The sequence below is a fragment of the Marmota monax genome, unplaced genomic scaffold (genome assembly GCF_021218885.2).
Source record: "Marmota monax isolate L192 unplaced genomic scaffold, Marmota_monax_Labrador192_F-V1.1 WCK01_AAM20220418_F8-fsc00145, whole genome shotgun sequence".
In the NCBI taxonomy this organism is placed as follows: domain Eukaryota; kingdom Metazoa; phylum Chordata; class Mammalia; order Rodentia; family Sciuridae; genus Marmota; species Marmota monax.
This window is the reverse complement of record NW_026695201.1, coordinates 4002362-4023973: the sequence shown is the minus strand read 5'-3', so window position 1 is coordinate 4023973 and position 21612 is coordinate 4002362. Positions and strand designations below refer to the sequence as shown.

The 21612-nt window shown below is 39.8% G+C and overlaps 1 pseudogene; it reads right to left on the bottom strand.

The window, feature by feature from the left end:
• Positions 1 to 20891, bottom strand: part of LOC124082497 (intelectin-2-like) — a 35080-nt pseudogene extending 14189 nt beyond the window's left edge.
• Between the last annotated feature and the right edge of the window lie 721 nt (positions 20892 to 21612).

Below are 21612 nucleotides of genomic sequence, written 5' to 3'. Positions count from 1 at the left end.
GAAAAAATGATCACCATCTCTAGCAGTCAGAGAAATGCAAATCAAAACCACCCTAAGATACCATCTCACTCCAGTAAGATTGGCAGCCATTAGGAAGTCAAACAACAACAAGTGCTGGCGAGGATGTGGGGAAAAGGGTACACTTGTACATTGCTGGTGGGACTGCAGATTGGTGCAGCCAATTTGGAAAGCAGTATGGAGATTTCTTGGAAAGCTGGGAATGGAACCACCATTTGACCCAGCTATTCCCCTTCTTGGTCTATTCCCTAAAGACCTAAAAAGAGCATACTACAGGGACACTGCTACATCGATGTTCATAGCAGCACAGTTCACAATAGCAAGACTGTGGAACCAACCTAGATGCCCTTCAATAGATGAATGGATAAAAAAAAATGTGGCATTTATACACAATGGAGTATTACTCTGCATTAAAAAATGACAAAATCATAGAATTTGCAGGGAAATGGATGGCATTAGAGCAGATTATGCTAAGTGAAGCTAGCCAACCCCTAAAAAACAAATGCCAAATGTCTTCTTTGATATAAGGAGAGTAACTAAGAACAGAGTAGGGACGAAGAGCAGGAGAAGAAGATTAACATTTAACAGGGATGAGAGGTGGGAGGGAAAGGGAGAGAGATGGGAAATTGCATGGTAATGGAAGGAGACCCTCAGGGTTATACAGTGGAGGAGGTAGAGAGAGAGGAGGGGAGGGGAGGGGAGAGGTGGGGAGGGGGGAGGGTGGATGATGGGAAAGGCAGCGGAGCACAACAGACACTAGTATGGCAATTTGTAAATCAATGGATGTGTAACTGATGTGATTCTGCAATCTGTGTATGGGGTGAAGGTGGGAGTTCATAACCCACTTGAATCAAAGTGTGGAATATGATATGTCAAGAAATTTGTAATGTTTTGAACAACCCACAATAAAAAATTAAAAAAAATATATATATATTTTTTTTCTAGGTATTTTGATAACCTATAGTTGTTAATCAATATAATAATTAACATATGCCTAATTGTTTAGTTGATATGTATTTGTTTGTTTTTCTTCAACAGGAAACCCATAATTTATATGTTTTATACATACATTTATCTGATGCTGTCTTTTAGTTACAGATATCTGAGATAAATGTATTTTCCTATAAATTTGCTTTCAAGAGAGAATACAACCTTCAAGTAATTTCTAATTCTCAAAGTTATTGTACAAACTTTAAGATGATAAACAGATATAATTATATATAAGGATTTTAACTATATTTTCATTGATATTTCTTCTTCTCAAAATACAATAATTTGTTTAGATTCTAAGGTTTTTAGAAATTGTTCCAAAGCATAACCAGGAAAAATTCTAGAAGAAAAATATGTTTCAACAGAGAGTAAGCACACATTGGATGTCCCAAAAAGAAGAAAGAAATAATCTTTGGGTAAAATAAGGTCTTCATATTCTAGATTTTAATGATAAAAGTATTTTTCTAAGTAGAAAGATCTTTATATCATTACCTAAACAGACGATGTTGAAAGTTAAAACAATTTAAAAAAAGATATTTATATGTACCAGAATAACTATAAAAATTTTAACTGATTTTTTTTCCAATTATTTTTTTTTATTGGTTGTTCAAAACATTACAAAGCTCTTGACATATCATATTTCATACATTTGATTTAAGTGGGTTTTGAACTCCCAATTTTACCCCAAATACAGATTGCAGAATCACATCGGTTACACATCCGCATTTTTGCATAATGCCCTATTAGTAACTGTTGTATTCTGCTACCTTTCCTATCCTCTACTATCTCCCCTCCCCTCCCCTCCCATCTTCTCTCTCTACCCCATCTACTGTAATTCATTTCTCTCCTTGTTTAGTTTCCCATTCCCCTCACAACCTCTTATATGTAATGTTGTAAAACCATGCGGGTCTCCCTCCATTACCATGCAATTTCCCTTTTCTCTCCCTTTCCCTCCACCTCATGTATCTGTTTAATGTTAATATTTTCTTCCTGTTCTTCCTCCCTGCTTTGTTCTTAGTTGCTCTCATTATATCAAAGAAGACATTTGGTATTTGTTTTTTAGGGATTGGCTAGCTTCACTTAACATAATCTGCTCTAGTGCCATCCATTTCCCTGCAAATTCCATGATTTTGTCATTTTTAGTGCTGTATAATACTCCTTTGTGTATAAATGCCACATTTTTTTTATCCATTCATCTATTGAAGGGCATCTGGGTTGGTTCCACAGTCTAGCAATTGTGAACTGTGCTGCTATGAACATCGATGTAGCAGTGTCCCTGTAGCATGCTCTTTTTAGGTCTTTAGGGAATAGACCAAGAAGGGGAATAGCTGGGTCAAATGGTGGCTCCATTCCCAGCTTTCCAAGAAATCTCCATACTGCTTTCCAAATTGGCTGCACCAATCTGCAGTCCCACCAGCAATGTACAAGTGTACCCTTTTCCCCACATCCTCGCCAGCACTTGTTGTTGTTTGACTTCCTAATGGCTGCCAATCTTACTGGAGTGAGATGGTATCTTAGGGTGGTTTTGATTTGCATTTCTCTGACTGCTAGAGATGGTGAGCATTTTTTCATGTACTTGTTGATTGACTGTATGTCCTCCTCTGAGAAGTGTCTGTTCAGGTCCTTGGCCCATTTGTTGATTGGGTTGTTTGTTCTCTTATTGTCTAATTTTTTGAGTTCTTTGTATACTCTGGATATTAGGGCTCTATCTGAAGTGTGAGGAGTAAAAATTTGTTCCCATGATGTACGCTCCCTATTTACCTCTCTTAGTGTTTCTCTTGCTGAGAAAAAACTTTTCAGTTTAAGTAAGTCCCATTTGTTGATTCTTGTTATTAACTTTTGTGCTATGGGTGTCCTATTAAGGAATTTGGAGCCTGACCCCACAATATGTAGATCGGAGCCAACTTTTTCTTCTATCAGACGGCGTGTCTCTGATTTGATATCTAGCTCCTTGATCCACTTTGAGTTAACTTTTGTGCATGGCGAGAGAAAGGGATTCAGTTTCATTTTGTTGCATATGGATTTCCAGTTTTCCCAACACCATTTGTTGAACATGCTCTCCTTCCTCCATTGCATGCTTTTAGCTCCTTTATCAAATATAAGATAGTTGTAGTTTTGTGGATTAGTCTCTGTGTCCTCTATTCTGTACCATTGGTCCACCCGCCTGTTTTGGTACCAGTACCATGCTGTTTTTGTTACTATTGCTCTGTAATATAGTTTTAAATCCGGTATCGCTCTACTACCTGATTCACACTTCCTGCTTAGAATTGCTTTTGCTATTCTGGGTCTTTTATTTTTCCATATGAATTTCATGATTGCTTTCTCTATTTCTACAAGAAATGCCATTGGGATTTTGATTGGCATTGCATTAAACCTATAGAGAACTTTTGGTAATATCGCCATTTTGATGATGTTAGTTCTGCCTATCCATGAACAGGGTATATTTTTCCATCTTCTAAGATCTTCTTCTACTTCTCTTTTTAGGGTTTTGTAGTTTACATTGTATAAATCCTTCACCTCTTTTGTTAGGTTGATTCCCAAGTATTTTATTTTTTTTTGAGGATATTGTGAATGGAGTGTTTTTCCTCATTTCCATTTCAGAAGTTTTGTCGCTGATATACAGAAATGCCTTTGATTTATGCGTGTTGATTTTATATCCTGCCACTTTGCTGAATTCATTTATTAGTTCTAGTAGTTTTTTTGTAGACCCTTTTGGGTCTTCTAGGTATAGAATCATGTCATCCGCAAATAGTGATAATTTAAGTTCTTCCTTTCCTATTTTTATGCCTTTAATTTCTTTCGCCTAATTGCTCTGGCCAGTGTTTCCAGAACTATATTGAATAGAAGTGGTGATAGAGGGCATCCCTGTCTTGTTCCAGATTTTAGGGGGAATGCCTTCAATTTTTCTCCATTGAGAATGATGCTAGCCTGAGGCTTAGCATAGATAGCTTTTACAATGTTGAGGTAAGTTCCTGTTATCCCTAGTTTTTCTAATGTTTTGAACATAAAGGGATGCTGTACTTTGTCGAATGCTTTTTCTGCGTCTATTGAGATGATCATATCGTTCTTATCTTTAAGTCTATTGATGTGGTGAATAACATTTATTGATTTCTGTATATTGAACCAGCCTTGCATCCCATGGATGAATCCTACTTGATCATGGTGCACAATTTTTTTGAGGTGCCTTTGTATCCGATTCGCCAGAATTTTATTGAGGATTTTTGCATCTAGGTTCATCAGAGATATTGGTCTGTAGTTTTCTTTCTTTGAGGTGTCTTTGTCTGGTTTCGGAATCAGGGTGATGTTGGCCTCATATAATGAATTTGGCAGAGCTCCCTCTTTTTCTATTTCCTGAAATAGCTTGAAAAGTATTGGTATTAATTCTTCCTTAAAGGTTTTGTAAAACTCCGCTGTATACCCATCTGGTCCTGGGCTTTTCTTGGTTGGAAGTCTTTTGATTGCTTCTTCTATTTCATCTATTGATATTGGTCTGTTTAAGTTGTGAGTATCCTCCTGACTCATTCTGGGCAAATCATATGACTTAAGGAATTTATCAATGTCTTCACTATCTTCTATTTTATTGGAATATAGGTTTTCAAATTAATTTCTAATTGTCTTCTGTATTTCTGTAGCGTCTGTTGTGATATTGCCTTTTTCATCCCGTATGTTAGTAATTTGAGTTCTCTCTCTTCTTCTCTTCGTTAGCATGGCTAAGGGTCTGTCGATCTTATTTATTTTTTCAAAGAACCAACTTTTAGTTTTGTTATTTTTTTCAATAGTTTCTTTTGTTTCAATTTCGTTGATTTCCACTCTGATTTTAATTATTTCTTGCCTTCTGCTACATTTGCTTTTGTTTTGCTCTTCCTTCTAGGGCTTTGAGATGAAGTGTGAGCTCATTTATTTGTTGGTTTTTCCTTTTTTTGAGGAATGACCTCCAGGCGATGAATTTCCCTCTTAAAACTGCTTTCATTGTGTCCCATAGATTCCGATATGTTGTGTCTGTATTTTCATTTATCTCTAAGAATTTTTTGATTTCCTCCTTTATGTCTTCTGTAACCCATTGATCATTCAGTAACATATTGTTCATTTTCCATGTGATGTAGGATTTTTCCTTCCGTCTTTTATCATTGATTTCCAGTTTCATTCCATTATGATCAGATAAAATGCATGGGATTATCTCCACCCCTGTATATTTACTGAGGGTTGCCCTATGGCATAATATATGGTCTATTTTTGAGAAGGATCCATGTGCTGCTGAGAAAAAAGTATGTCCACTTGATGATGGTTGATATATTCTATATATGTCAGTTAAGTCTAGGTTGTTGATTGTGATATTGAGTTCTATAGTTTCTTTATTCAACTTTTGTTTGGAGGATCTGTCAAATGGTGAGAGAGGTGTGTTGAAGTCACCCATAATTATTGTGTTGTGGTCTATTTGATTCTTGAACTTGAGGAGAATTTGTTTTATGAACATCGCAGCACCATTATTTGGTGCATAAATATTGATAATTGTTATGTCTTGTTGGTGAATGGTTCCTTTTAACAGTATATAATGTCCTTCCTTATCCCTTTTGATTAACTTAGTCTTGAAGTCGATTTTATTCGATATGAGGATGGCCACCCCTGCTTGCTTATGAGGACCGTGTGTGTGGTATATTTTTTCCCAACCTTTCACCTTCAGCCTGTGTATGTATTTTCCAATCAGATGTGTCTCCTGGAGGCAGCATATTGTTGGATTTGTTTTTTTAATCCATGTTACCAGCCTATGTCGCTTTATTGGAGAGTTTAAGCCATTAAGGTTTAGAGTTACTATTGATATATGGTTTGTACTTCCAGCCATGTTTGATTATTTATCTTCTTTTTTGTAATTTAATTTAGTTTGTTTCTCCATGGTTAGCTTTCCCCCCCCATCCTCTGTTTTTATAGAGGCACTTCCCACTGATGGTTTTGGTTATTGTTTTTCATTTCTTCCTCGTGTAGTGTTTTGCTCAAGATGCTTTGCAATGCTGGTTTTCTGGCTGCAAATTCTTTTAGCTTTTGTTTATCATGAAAGATTTTTATTTCGTTGTCGTACCTGAAGCTTAATTTTGCTGGATACAGAATTCTTGGTTGGCATCCATTGTCTTTCAGTGTTTGAAATACGTTGTTCCAGGATCTTCTCGCTTTCAGCGTCTGTGATGAAAAATCCGTTGTTAACCTTATTGGTTTACCCCTGAATGTAATCTGCCTCCTTTCTCTTGTAGCTTTTAATATTTTCTCTTTGTTCTGTATATTGGATATCTTCATAACAATGTGTCTTGGTGTTGGTCTACTGTGATTTTGTGGGCTCGGTGTCCTGTATGCATCTACAATTTGTATATCTGTTTCCTCTTTTATTTCTGGAAAGTTTTCTGTAATTATTTCATTCAACAGGCTACTCATTCCCTTGGTTTGAATCTCTGTACCTTCTTCTATCCCGATGACTCATAGGTTTGGTTTTTTTATGTTATCCCATATCTCTTGGATGTTTCTCTCGTGATTTTTAACCAGCCTTTCTGAGTTGGCTAGGCTCTTTTCAAGATGATATATTTTGTCTTCATTATCTGACGTTCTGGTTTCTACTTGCTCCACTCTGTTAGTGATACTCTCAATTGAGTTTTTAATTTGGTTTATCATTTCCTTCATTTCTAGAATTATTGTTTGATTTTTTTTTAATAATCTCTATCTCCTGATAAAGATGCTTAACTTCTTCTTTTATCTGTTTATGTAATTCATTTTCAAAGTGTTCTTTCACTGTTTGGATTTGCTGTCTCGTATCCTCTTTAAGGTTCCATTACATCTGTCTAAGGTATTCCTTGAGTTCTTTATATGACCATTTTTCTGCTGACTCTAGGTCCTCCTGAATATTTAGGCTGTCCTTCATTGTTTGTACTCCTTTTCTTCCTTGCTTTTTTATGCTGCTCATGTTACTTCTTGTTCTGTTTGACTGCTGAGTTACTGTTTACTCTTATAAATTTATTTGATGCTTGGGAGGAAAGATATTAGAAGGGAAGGGAAGAAGTCACTAAAGAGAATGAGAGTAGGCAGGTAGAATTCAAGGAAGGGGGAATAAGAAAATTGAAAAGAAATGAAAAGACAAAAGAAACAGAAACAAAACGCACACAAAAAAGTTAGAAAATAAAGAAAGAAAGAAAAGAAAAAAAATGTTTTACAAAAATAATAATGATAATAAAATAATGAAAATTAAAATTAAAAAAAATAATAATTATAATAAAATACAAAAATTAAAAAATTAAAAACATTTAAAAAGTTAAAGAACAACAACAAAAAAAATTGAAAATGAAAGAAAGAAAAAAAAAGAAAAAGAAAAAAAATGATAATAATAATAAATGCAGTCATAGAGTTCGATTAATTTCTCTTCCAGTAGGTGGAGCTGTGCCCACTGGGTCAAGCTTCTCCTCTCAATAGGTGGGAACCAATCACTGTGCAGCAGCTCTTCCTCACAGACTGGGCGGGTCTCCAATCCTGAGTGCCTAGGGCCTTCTCTTGTGTTTCCTCAAGCCAGGCCGCGCTCACCTGTGACGCTCACCACAATACAGCAGCCAGGTCTGCTGCTCCTGGGAGCCCTGTCGTGCTGGTTTCAATGCAGTTATCTCCTCCGCCCATGATGTCAGTTCTCTGCTAACGTGGTATCCCATGCAAATGGTGACCATTCGTTCCCTTTGCCCGGTGACCAATGCAATGGGTGGGTCCTGACTGTCTCTCCCAATCCCCATTTCAATCCTGTGGCCACTGCCTATGAAGGTTCGGTTGGCTTTTACCTCTGTAAGTTCATAAGGGCCAACCAGTTATTTCAGCAGGATCATTAGTGCTGAGTCATGAGAAGCAGGTGAACCGGAGCTTGAATGCAGCCGATCCAGGCTCAGTGTGTGTGTTCTGAGGGGCCCAGACTGTACGCCCCAGATCCACGTCAGCTCAGCATTGCCTAGTGATCCTGAGCAATCAGCATTTATACAATTTATATCTCCCTATGCCCACGCAGTTGAAGAGGTCAGAGACTTGATCTCTCCCCGCCCGCTGCCATGTTAGATCTCCTCAATGATATTCATGTTACCCTTACAGCTTCCTGGCATAAGCAAGTTCTTGGGATTATACAAACTGCTGCTTCTGTTTCCATTCCAGATTTCTAGAAATTAAACCCTGCCGCCGTCGCTTCTTCCCCAGGGCCACGCTCAGGGGCGCCGCGCTCATCTGCGACTGTAGCTGCGCCGCCGCCCGGTGCCCGGCCCCTGGGGCCCAAGCGGCTGCCTCCGTGGCTCTCAGGCCCCCTCCTCTGGAGCACAGGTCCCCTCGCAGGGGGATACAGAATGACCCCAGAGCAGGCTCTGCCCGAAGGTGCAGCGGCGAACAGGTGACCCAGGTGCTCAAGGCTGCGGTCCAGCCTTCGGAGGACAGGGCTCGGCACGCAGCCCAGCTCCAACCTCTAGGTGCGGCTGCCGGACAGTGTAGATATAGCCATCAAGACAGCAAGCAGAGAGCAAATGGCGGCTCCCGCGGAGTGGATTTTCGGCCCAGAAACCGCAGCCCAGCCAACAATCCCAATCCACAAACTCTCCCTGTATAAAAAATATTCAAAAAAAAAAAAAAGTTGTGGCGCACTGAGCTTTCTTTGCTTCGGGTACTTACAATCCACTGCTGATTACACATTCAGCTTCTCTGCCCAGAGCGAAGCGAAAGAGGAAGCAGATGGGAGCAAAGTGCCCGAGACTCTGAGCGGCAAAGTGTCCAGGAGCCAAGCGTCTCCTTTTCGATCTCTTTGTTCTTCCTGCTGCTTGGCCTTAACTGATTAATTGAAGGATATTTCAGGCTATTTTCCTAATTTTACTATACTGATGTAAGCTAAGATTTTGTCCATATTTTGACATGATAAAGACCTATTAAAATCTTAAGTTTATTTTCTTAAAGGAAGGTTTTTATTGCCTAATGATTCTTACTTTTTAAGGCAAGGATTAATTTTGGTGAATAAATTCACATCCTCGATTAAACACTAAATATATTAAACTACTGACTTTGATACCAATTTTGACAATTGTTCTTGGAGACTAAATTTGATTGATTCAAAGACACTGTTGATTCTTTCGTATTTTGTTTGTTGGATAATTATGAGATTTATGGAAAGTTAAAACAATTAAAATTTGGGAGAATATTTTATTAGGACTGAGGTTCTCCAAATTAAAGTTGTATGTTAATTTTGAACAATAAAGGTTACAAACTTCAAAAACTCATTGATATTATATAAGTTCTCTGACTGGACCTATTATCTATAAAAATATGGTAAGATTTATATACTGCTCCCTACACTGGGAAATAACCTTAATCATATTTTCTAAAAGACAATTAAGAGATACCTATTTAAAGGATAATATTCTAAAATATTTTAAGACCTCAAAAAGAGATCAAGAGCTCTATTAAATTGTTAGAATGGATCAACTAATCTATATTAAACAATACAATAATCAATAAAAGGTAAATCTATTCTTATCATTTAATTACTTATACTAGTATCTATAACTTAAACTGATGATACTATGGTTTATGACAAGACTTTACTCAATTTTATTAAATAAAGAAAAGGGGGAGAATAGGACTCCAGAGACACACACTAGGTCTTACAAAATATTTTAAAATTTTTTCTTAAATTGTTTTATTGAGAGTCTTAATGTTACAGAACACGATTCAGTAAATTAAATCAGATTTCAAAGGAGAATTTAAACCAGTCATCATGATAAAGACTAAGAAATCTAGCACAAGAAGGTAAATTTCCAGCTACAGAGTTTATAGCCACGTAGCTTCATGAGCTTGTCAGGTAAGTAAAAATTATGAAAAGATTTGTATGGACCCATTTCCCAGGTCCACCTTTAATGTACATTACAGAAAGTCCACCCATGAAACTAGATTAATTGTACTGACTGTAATGGTCAGTCATATGTTGATCCTATGGGAAACAGGCTGTCTAGGAGTATCTTTTGAGAAGAAGATAACAGATGAGGAATCTAAACCAGCTAATTATGCTAGTCTTTAGTGATTAAGACTATATCTGGACAATTGCAGGAAAGATTATTAAAATAGACTTTTCCAAGAGTATTTACATTACTGAAAGACCTAATTAATTCCTTAAATGTGAGAATTAAGAGAAAGGATAATAAATATGCTGTAGCCTATAAAAATATAACTTACTGTATTATTAGTTATTACCAGCTAATATTTCAGAGCTATAATATGCTGAAGTCAATATTCAGGCTTTGAAACAGGTGTATGTCAATTAACCAGACCTAGGCAAGCTTTGGGTCTCATGATCCCTGAAGTGACTACTTTAAATATTATTCCTTGCTTTTTCAATTACAGTCTTTGTGGCTATATCTTAAAACTTACAACGTACAGGTTTTCTTAATGTTTGACTTAAATTACTTCCAAGATCCTTCATAGTCAGATAAGTGCTGATTGAAGGATGAGAACTAGATTATAATGCTCTAGAAGACAATGAAATAAATAATTTGAATGAGCCCTTTGCTGTATGGTTTATGGAGAGGCTTAAATGCCATGCCAATGAAAGTGTCTATGTTATTATGGCCAAACGCAATGCTTCCCAATAAAATTGGGAAAAGATTAAGAATATTCTGATAAATTTTTGGCAAAATAATAATAATAATAATAATAATAATAATAATAATAATAATAACCTGGATCTTCCAAGTTGATTGTGTTATTAAAATGTTTTCTACTAGTTCCTTTTGGGTTTCAATAGCAGATCATGATGAACTCGGACCAAGAATCCAGTGACTGAAAGATAGAATTCCCCAGTTACTTTTTTATATTAAGAAAGAGGGAATATGTGGGAGGCTGCCATGTCATGTGACCAGTGTTTTTCCTCTCCTGATTGGTTGAGGCACTGTCAGTCACTTTCAGTGATGTGGCCACTTTTAAGTAACTGAAGATGGTAGCCCCAATCTTGAGGGTAGAAATAATGTAACCAAATGTCTCTTCAGGTAGGTGTGCCTTCCTGCAGCCCCATGGGTCAAGCTATGCTCACCTGTTCCTTTGTGTTATTACCCCTTGCCCTGTTTAGGATAGAATGTTCCATGGAAACTCCTTTTGTGAGTCCCCTTCCCTTACTCTGCCCTTGTGTGTGGCCTTCCTAAATGGCAGTCAACTTGCTGACAGCAGACATCATGAAGCTACACTCAGCCCTTTGAAACCTTACCCCTTGCGTCATTTGAATGGTTTCTCTTCAATAAAAGGGGTCACCACATGCTCCCTCACTCCCTCTTTCTGTGGACCCTTAAGGTCAGAGGAGCTGTCATAGCACCCCCAAAGAAAAAGGTATTTCTGTCTCTTGTGGTTATTTCATGCAGCCCAGTTCCCTTGGAGTGACTACTGACTGTTTTAGTAGTGAGCAATGAGACAACTTTGATTTTTCCAGCCACTCAATCATGACATGGCTCCAGAGAGCTGATTTGTCCCTCCATCCCAAACATTTAAGTGCTCTCCAGCCAACAGCCCTGTGTACCTGGTAGAGGCCAAACAGATTATGTTCCAGATGCTGGAAGAAGCCATTTGTGGTGTGGTACCTCACCAGAGAGCTGTTTTGCCAGTTCTCCATGGGGCTCTTGTTGGGCACATGCCAGATGCCCAGGTCCGCAGCCTGGATGTCATAGTAGCCAGGGTTCTGGAAAGCAAACAACACTGAGACTGACCATCCCAGAAGATCCCACAGGGGCAAAAGACACACATGGGCTTTCTCAGCTGAGCTGACAGCTCTGGGCTCCAGGAGGACAGATGGCCAGCCGTGCTTACACACAGCCATCTCCAGCAGATCATGCCCCCACCACCACCCCACTGCCTAATGGCCTTGTGGGAGGAAGCTGGTATGCAAGGCATGTGACTATTTCTCTCTTCTGCTCCAGCCCCATGTCCTCACCCTGCCTCCCAACCTCCCTCCTGCATGCTGTGCCCAGCCACACTCAGGTCCTCACCCTTTCCCAGTGGCACCCACCTTGTAGTAGTCACTGGTGGCTGCCTCTGCAGACCCGAAGGTGTTGTAATGGCCCAGTTGCCGTCCCCCTCTGGGTAGTTGGCTCTGTTGCCCTGCTGGATGGACCACCGATCACCCACCGTGCACTTCCCAGCCATGTTGTTCTCGTGCACACTGGCCACCAGGGTCCAGCCACCACCCGCAGAGGTCATGTCACAGAAGGTCTGGTAGATGACACCATTCTTGGCCCGGAGGAAATATAGGCCATTTGTGGAGAGAACCAGCCCAGAGCCTCCCTATCTGGGAGCTCATGCCATCTCAGTGCCATGACCAGGACAGCTCTGGGAACTAGAAACATGGCCTATGGGCTCCTCTCCTGAGTCCTGTCACTATGCATCCCTGGGTGTAGTGGAACACCCCCAAGTTTGAATAACACAACCTACTGACTGAGGCAGAACACAGAATTATCCAAGCTCTCAGCTGCAGTGACAAGCTGAAAGTTATTGGGAGGTGAGGGAGTGCTGGTAGGTATAGGAAAGACTTCAAGTATTTGCCTAAGCATGCACAAGGCCCTGGGTTCAATTCCCAGCACTACAAAAACAAAGAAGAAAAGATGACTGTTTTAATAGAATATTGCTTTTGGTGAACTTAGATTCATCATCATTGGCCAGTGAATGTCAAAACAATTCAAAATGTACCTGAGACAGGAAATTGACAGTATGTGTGTCCACCAAGAGAGAAGCTCCACCCCACCTCACTCCAGCCCAGCATCTGTCTCTAGTGACTTGGTTATACTTTCTTATTTTTAAAAAAGTAAGCTTTTCTACACACACACACACAACACACACACACACACACACACACAGAGAGAGAGAGAGAGAGAGAGAGAGAGAGAGAGAGAGAGAGAAATATAGAACCTAATGAATTACAAAAAAGCAAATACCTGTATCATATTATTCTGGTCAAGAAATAAAACTGTCAGTACCCCAGGAGCTTCCCATATGCTCCTTCCAGATTATAAAAACCTCTCCCTTCCACCTTAAAATAATCATGTGCCTAATTCTTTTGACAATCAGATTCTGAACCCTCACCATACTGTGAAAGATATTATAGATTTATAGCCAGGCATGGTAGCACACACCTTATGTAATCAAAACTACTGAGGTAGACAAGGCAGTAGGAGTTCAAGTTGGAGGCCAATCTGGGCAACCTCATGAGACTCTGTCTGAAAATTTAAAAAAATTTTAAAGTAGGACCTGCTTGAAAATGGCGGTGAATAGAGTGCATCCCCCCCACTGTACCACGTCACTGCACAGGTGATTAGTGAGTTTAGAATGGCAAGAAGCTATCTTGTTAGGAATTTCCAGCAAAATTTGGGTGCACTGAAACCTAGAGGAAGGATTTCAACACCCGAGGATCAGTTACTGCGGCTCAATCGCGATTGAACCGTGCACCTGGAGATTCAGGCTGATTGATCAGCGGCCCGCCCCGTAGCCAGAGCCTGTGCGCTGACGTGCCAGCAATGCAGAGAAACGGTGCTATGGATTCTTGGGGTCCTGCCAACTGTGCCCTCACAGTGCTCCAGGCTGAGTTCTGGGTTTGAGATGGGGGAGAGAAACAGTCCAGATCTGCCCTCCACACCAGACACCCCACCAAGGAAGCCAGTGGCCACCATCTTGGAGAGCTGACGTCACCATCGCCAGTTTCTGACAGATCCGACCCCATCGCAGCTAGTTCAGCAATAGAACAGGTGTGTGACATTTAGCCCTTCTCCCATACAGCAGGGAAATCGCATAAAATCTCTCCCCGGATTTCCGGGGGCGTGATTATCGGAGTGAGCATGAATAGAGGCGTGGGGAAAGGTAAAGGCACCTGACCTCCAACTCCCCCATCCCACCAGCTGTGAAAACAAAACCTGTCTTGCCAGCTCCCGGAGGAGTGGCTATCGGAGGGAATCAAAACAATAGGGGGGGCTGGGGATGTGGCTCAAGCAGTAGCGCGCTCGCCTGGCAAGCGTGCGGCCCGGGTTCAATCCTCAGCACCACGTACAAAGATGTTGTGTCTGCCGAAAACTAAAAAATAAATATTAAAGTTTAAAAAAAAAAAAAAAAAAACAATAGGGGGCCGTCAGAACATCAGATAATGAAGACAAAGTTTATCAACTTGAAAAGAATATAGTCAACACAGAAAGGATCCTAAGAAATCATGAGCAATCCATCCAAGAGTTATGGGATGCCGTAAAAAAACCAAACTTGAGAGTCATTGGGATAGAAGAAGGTATAGAGGTCCATAACAAAGGAATGAGCAACCTATTGAATGAAATAATCTTAGAAAACTTTCCAGAAATGAAAGATGGAATGAACTGCCAAATTCTGGAAGCCTACAGGACCCCAAACATACAAAACCATAATAGACCAACTCCAAGACACATTATTATGAAGATACCCAACATACAGAACAAGGAGAGAATATTAAAAGCTACAAGAGAAGGAGGCAGATTACATTCAGGGGTAAACCAATTAGGTTAACAGCTGATTTTTCATCACAGACGTTGAAAGTGAGAAGATCCTGGAACAACGTATTTTAAATGCTGAAAAATAATGGATTCCAACCAAGAATATTGTATCCAGCAAAATTAAGCTTCATGTTTGACAATGAAATTAAAATCTTTCATGATAAACAAAAGTTAAAAGAATTCGTAGCCAGATAACCAGCACTGCAAAGCATTTTGAGCAAAACACTACAAGAAGAGGAAATGAAAAAACAGCACCCAAAACTAACAGTGGGAGGTAACTCAGTAAAGGGGGGGGGAAATAACCAAAGAGGAAAAACAAGCCAAATTAAAATAAATAAATAAATAAATAAACTTGACTGGAACTACAAACCATATATCAATAGTAACCCTAAATGTTAATGGCTTAAACTCACCAATCAAGCGACATAGGCTAGTAACTTGGATTAAAAAAAAGACCCAACAATACACTGCCTTCAGGAGACTCATCTGACAGGAAAAGACATACACAGGCTGAAGGTGAAAGGTTGGGAAAAATCATACCACTCATATGGTCCTCGGAAACAAGCAGGAGTGGCCATACTCATATCGAATAAAATCAACTTCAAACCTAAGTTAATCAAAAGGGATAAAGAAGGACACTATATACTGTTAAAAGGAACCATTCACCAACAAGACATAACAATTATCAATATGTATGCACCAAATAAGGCATTCCCTCTAAAATCTGGAACAAGACAGGGATGCCCTCTCTCACCACTTCTATTCACTATAGTTCTCCAAATACTGGCCAGAGCAATTAGACAGACAAAAGAAATTAAAGGCATAAAGATAGGAAAAGAAGAACTTAAATTATCACTATTTACAGATGACATGATCTTATACCTAGCAGACCCAAAAGGGTCTACAAAGAAACTACTAGAGCTAATAAGTGAATTCAGCAAAGTGGCAGGATATAAAATCAACATGCATAAATCAAAGCATTCCTGTATATCAGCGACAAATCTTATGAAATGGAAATGAGGGAAACCACCCCATTCACAATATCCTCAAAAAAAAATAAAATACTTGGGAATCAATCTAACAAAAGAGGTGAAAGATTTATACAATGAAAACTACAGAACCCTAAAGAGAGAAATAGAAGATCTTGTTAGAGTCTGTAAACAAGTCTGGATGGCGCCTGGCAAAATGCCAGAGGGAGTGGTTTGTGAAGTAACACCAGTGAGCCATTAAGTGTGGAGATCTCTTATTGGTTGACTGATGTATCTAGTTTATGCTAATTAGATAAGCTGTGTGGAATGTATAAATACTGCTCCTGTCCTGCAATAAACGGCTCCCACTCCTGCTGTATCAACGTACACTAGTTGTTCGTCACCCCCCCCCCCCCCCCGGTTATTTGGCCCAGCCAGCCGGGAGCGGCAAGATCTTAGAAGATGGAAAAATGTACCCTGTACATGGATAGGCAGAACTAACATCATCAAAATGGCGATATTACCAAAAGTTCTCTATAGATTTAATGCAATGCCAATAAAGCAATCATGAAATTCATATGGAAAAGTTAAAGACCCAGAATAGCAAGAGCAATTCTAAGCAGAAGTGTGAATCAGGCAGTATAGCAATACCAGATTTCAAACAATACTACAGAGCAATAGAAACAAAAACAGCATGGTATTGGTACCAAAACAGGCGGGTGGACCAATGGTACAGAATAGAGGACACAGAGACCAATCCACAAAACTACAACTATCTTATATTTGATAAAGGGGCTAAAAGCATGCAATGGAGGAAGGATAGCATCTTCAACAAATGGTGCTGGGAAAACTGGAAATCCATATGCAACAAAATGAAACTGAATCCCTTTCTCTCGCCATGCACAAAAGTTAACTCAAAATGGATCAAGGAGCTTGATATCAAATCAGAGACTCTGCAACTGATAGAAGAAAAAGTTGGCTCTGATCTACATATTGTGGGTTCCGGCTCCAAATTCCTTAATAGGACACCCATAGCACAAGAGTTAAAAACAAGAATCAACAAATGGGACTTACTCAAACTGAAAAATTTTTTCTATGCAAGAGAAAAAATAAGAGAGGTAAATCGGGAGCCTACATCCTGGGAACAAAATTTTTTAATTATTATTATTATTATTTTTTATTATTAGTTGTTCAAAACATTACAAAGCTCTTGACATATCATATTTCATACATTTGATTCAAGCAGATTATGAACTCCCATTTTTACCCTGTATACATATTGCAGATTCACATTGGTTACACATCCACTTTTTTACATACTGCCATACTAGTGTCTGTTGTATTCTGCTGCCCTTCCTATCCTCTACTATCCCCCCTCCCCTCCCTTCCCCTCCACTCTCCTCCCATCTTCTCTCTCTACCCCATCCACTGTAATTCATTTCTCTCTCTTGTTTTTTCCCCTTACTTCCTCTTATATGTAATTTTGTATAACAATGAGGGTCTCCTTCCTTTACCGTGCAATTTCCCTTCTCTCTCTCTTTCCCTCCCCCATCTTGTCCCTGTTTAATGGTGATCTTCTTCTCATGCTATTCCTCCCTATTCTGTTCTTAGTTGCTCTCCTTATATCAAAGATGACATTTGGCATTTGTTAATTAGGGATTGGCTGGCTTCACTTAGCATAATCTGCTCTAGTGCCATCCATTTCCCTGCAAATTCCATGATTTTGTCATTTTTTAGTGCAGAGTAATACTCCATTGTGTATAAATGCCACATTTTTTTATCCATTCATCTATTGAAGGGCATCTAGGTTGGTTCCACAGTCTAGCTATTGTGAATTGTGCTGCTATGAACATCGATGTAGCAGTATCCCTATAGTACACTCTTTTAAGGTCTTCAGGGAATAGTCCGAGAAGGGCAATAGCTGGGTCAAATGGTGGTTCCATTCCCAGCTTTCCCAGGAATCTCCATACTGCTTTCCAAAGTGGCTGCACCAATTTGCAGTCCCACCAGCAATGTACAAGTGTACCCTTTTCCCCACATCCTCGCCAGCACTTGATGTTGTTTGACTTCATAATGGCTGCCAATCTTACTGGAATGAGATGGTATCTTAGGGTGATTTTGATTTGCATTTCTTTGACTGCTAGAGATAGTGAGCATTTTTTCATGTACTTGTTGATTGACTGTATGTCCTCCTCTGAGAAGTGTCTGTTCAGGTCCTTGGCCCATTTGTTGATTGGGTTATTTGTTATCTTATTGTCTAATTTTTAGAGTTCTTTGTATACTCTGGATATTAGGGCTCTATCTGAAGTGCATATTTTGTATTATAGTTTTCCAATGTATCTTACATTTTTTGAAGCTATATTTTAAAATTTTATTTTCTGATTGCTCAATGTTTATATAGAGAAATACAACTGATTTGCAGGTTGATTTCATATCCAGCAAACATGCTCTTCTCTCTTACCCACTGTGATCATGTATCAGCAAATTATTTTAGATTTTCTGCCTAACAGCTTGCCAATCTCCACACATTCTGATTCTTTTTTCTGGCCTACTGCACTGTGGTTACTTTTGGTATCATGTTGAGTAGCAGAGAATGAAGTAGAGAACATATACATATATACACAAGAGCCAGAATCTGCTGCAGATATAGTGATCCAACCAGAAGTTTCCAGCATTTGGCATTCTGTGAGATTCTGTTATTTGTAAGAACTAAAATTCCATCACTGCAGTATTTTCTTTTGATTTTTCAGACCCTCATCACATACAGGTTGAAACATTTCCCATGAATTATATGCTGCATTCAGTTTTCACTTTGAATAAAAGAACATTTCCTTTAGCTACAAGCATTCTGGCTACGACCCTTTCCTGTTTGAAATCATCTTGGGAACTCTCCTTGTTTAAAGTCCTCTTACTGGTAGAAGAGTGCAACGCAGCGTCTGCTCACTTGCAGTTCACCAGCCAGTCACACTCACATCTACTACCAGTGATTCCTGGTTGAGAGGTGCTATTAATTCAGAATACTACTTCCTTTGTGGAATATCTTGAATCTTTCTCTTTGGGGACTGTCTATAGTGAACCTTTGCCACTTTTCTGGCTACCCCAGAGCAAGACGCCTTTCCTACTTTGGAGAAATGTCTCCCACACACCCAATTTTGTAAGAACTGGAAGGAGGCAGAGTCCCAGTTCTAAGGAAGTTGAAGAAGTTTGATTCTCCCTCACACCCCTCTGACAGTCCTTGATGCAGGCATATAGACCAGGTTTGGCTAATTGAAAGTTGCAACCCAGAATTCTGAACCTTGAGATAGAGAAGCAAAGTCATATACTCAGTTTGGTGATTACAGGAGGTGAGTGGTGTTGTAGGGACAGACGAGGCAAGGCACCAAAGATAGCAGGAAACAGTTTCATTTGGCAGAAGCCAGGTTCAGAGGGCACAGCTTTTGCTATAATCAGTCAATCCCATGAACCCCAAGTTCAGGGATTTTCAGAGTTTTATACCCAGCATGTAAGGGGAGGGGCTCAGAAGTTCACTGTCTGTAAAAGTTCACATAAAAGCAGCTTTTCTTTCACTGTTCTGGGCAAGTTAAATCTTCAAGGACAACACCTGAGTCTCCCCTTTCTTTCCTCCCCTTGCCAGCTGTTATCATGGAGCCCAATTGGTAACTTCTCTGATCTTAGAAATGTAAGACATTTTGTGAAGCTCCAGCTCAAGGCCAGAGTCCTTCTTTATGCATTTCCACAAACTACTATACTGGATATGTTTGTGAAAAACTAGTAAGGGGGTCTCCAGCACCTGGAATGCTGATTTTTTCCCCCAGCCAGTGGCCAAGTAAAATATGGCAACATGAAAATAGGAGTTTATCTACATTGAACTCTTTTGCAGAGACTCTTTTGCTGACAGTCCTAAAATCAGCCATGGTGACGATTTCTGGAGAAGCCCAGTTAAGAAGCCCTTTTTGTGGAGGAGGGGGTGCCTCTATAGTGGCAGTACCAGAAGTCCAACAGCATCCTGGGGGAGGTTGATGGTGACAGTGGAACAGCAGTGTCCTGACAAAACTGGTTCTACCATTTAGCCACAGTGACAGGGACAAGATGAAGCTCATCCTTAGTTTTAGCCCATCTTCCCAGCCTGGGATTTCAGACGTCTCAATGATCCTAGAATAGTCCTTTGACAGAGGGACAAAGGCCTAAAATTCCTAAGTATAGCCAGGCATGCTGGCACTTACCTGTAATCCCAGTGACTTGGGAGACCGAGGCAGAAGGATCACAAATTCAAGGCCAACCTGGACAATTTGGCAAGACTTTGTCTCAAAATGAAAAATAAAATGGGGAGATTGGGGATACAGCTCAGTGGTAGAGTGCTTATATCCACTAGGCCTTTGGGTCAATGCCCAGCACTGCAAAAAAAAAAATCAGTTAATAAGAAATTATAAGTGAGTCTTATGGATCCCTAAAAGGGTTTGGAGCTCTTCCTTCTGAGGGTTCTAGTTATAAACATTTCCCTTTTCTTTTTCAACTTTTCTTTCTTTCAGTGTTGGGGCTCTATGCATGCTAGGCAAGTGCTCTCCCTCTGAGCTACATCCCAGTCCACTTTTTTTAATTTCTATAAGGTCACTCACAGTCTTTGGATTGTGGCCCCTTCCTCCATCATCAAAGCCTATCTGACCTCTGCGTCCATCATCACATCTCCTGTTCACATGTGTCTAAATCTTTTAGTTGCCTTTCAAAGGAACCAGACTAGGAGTGGTGGCACACACATGTAATCCCAGGGATTTAGAAAAGTAAAGCAGGAGGATCCCAAGTTCAAGGCCAGCCTGGACAACTTAGTAAGACCCTGTCTCAAAATAAAAAATGAAAAGGACTGGGGATACAGCTCCATGGTAGAATACCCCTGGATTCAATCCCCAATATCTCACTCACACACACACACACACAAACAGACCCATCTGATTATATTGGGAAAACTTAAATTATCTGGAATAATCTGCCTCAAGATTATTAACTTAATCACATCTGAAAAATCCCTTTTGCCATTTAAAATGATGTATCCATGGGTTCCTGGAATAAGAATGTGGACAATTTTGAGAGGATTATTCGGTGCTCTACATACCTTTTCAGTATATTGTGATTTTTTTACGATGAAGAGGAACAAAAATAAGGGAAAATGCCTAGGAAATGGAAAAAATCTCACTGATGCCTCTCTTTCACCCCTGCCCGCAGCCAGTCTGTCAGCCCTCCCTGAGGCTTAACCCTGGTCTCCACCTCCTCTCACCTTCCTGGTTCTCACCTTGTCTGAGTCACAGGCATCACGAGGCTCACCACAATCAGCTCCCCTCTGCTCTCTGCTTCTGCTTGTGACTGTCTCCAACACATCTTCAAGAACCAAAGCCATTTTGCTAAATGAGGCTAATTTACTTATCAAACCTCCTAATGTCTTCCAGCCTTGGCCAGAAAGCTCACAAGACCCTACACAATCTGACCCCAAGATGTCAAGAAAGAAAACATGTCTCTGAAGAAGGGCTCAAGGAGTACAGAGAGAAGAGGGAACTTGACTTAGGACCATCAGGGTTCTTTTTTTGTATATATATATATATATATATATATATATATATAATTTGTTGATAGACTTTTATTTTATTTATTTATATGTGGTGCTGAGAATCAAACACAGTGCCTCACACCGTTGTAGGGACAGATGAGGCAAGGCACCGAAGATAGCAGGAAACAGTTCTATTTGGCTGCAGCCAGGTTCAGAGGGTACAGCTTTTGCTGTAATCAATCAAACCCCTGAACCCTGAGTTCAGGGAGTTTCAGAATTTTATACCCAGCATGTAAGGGGAGGGACTCAGAAGTTCACAGTCTGCAGAAGTTCACATAAAAGCAGCTTTTTCTTTCACTGTTCTGGGCAAGTTAACTCTTCAAGGACAACACCTGAGAAGGGGAGAGCTTCATCTCGCCTTTCTTTCCTCCCCTGCCAGCTGTTACCATGGAGCCCATTTGTAACTTATCTTAAAAATGTAGACATCTCTGTGAAGCCCAGCTCAAGGACAGAGGCCTTGTTTACATATTTCTTCAAAGTACTATACTGGATATGTTTGTGAAAAAGTAGTAAG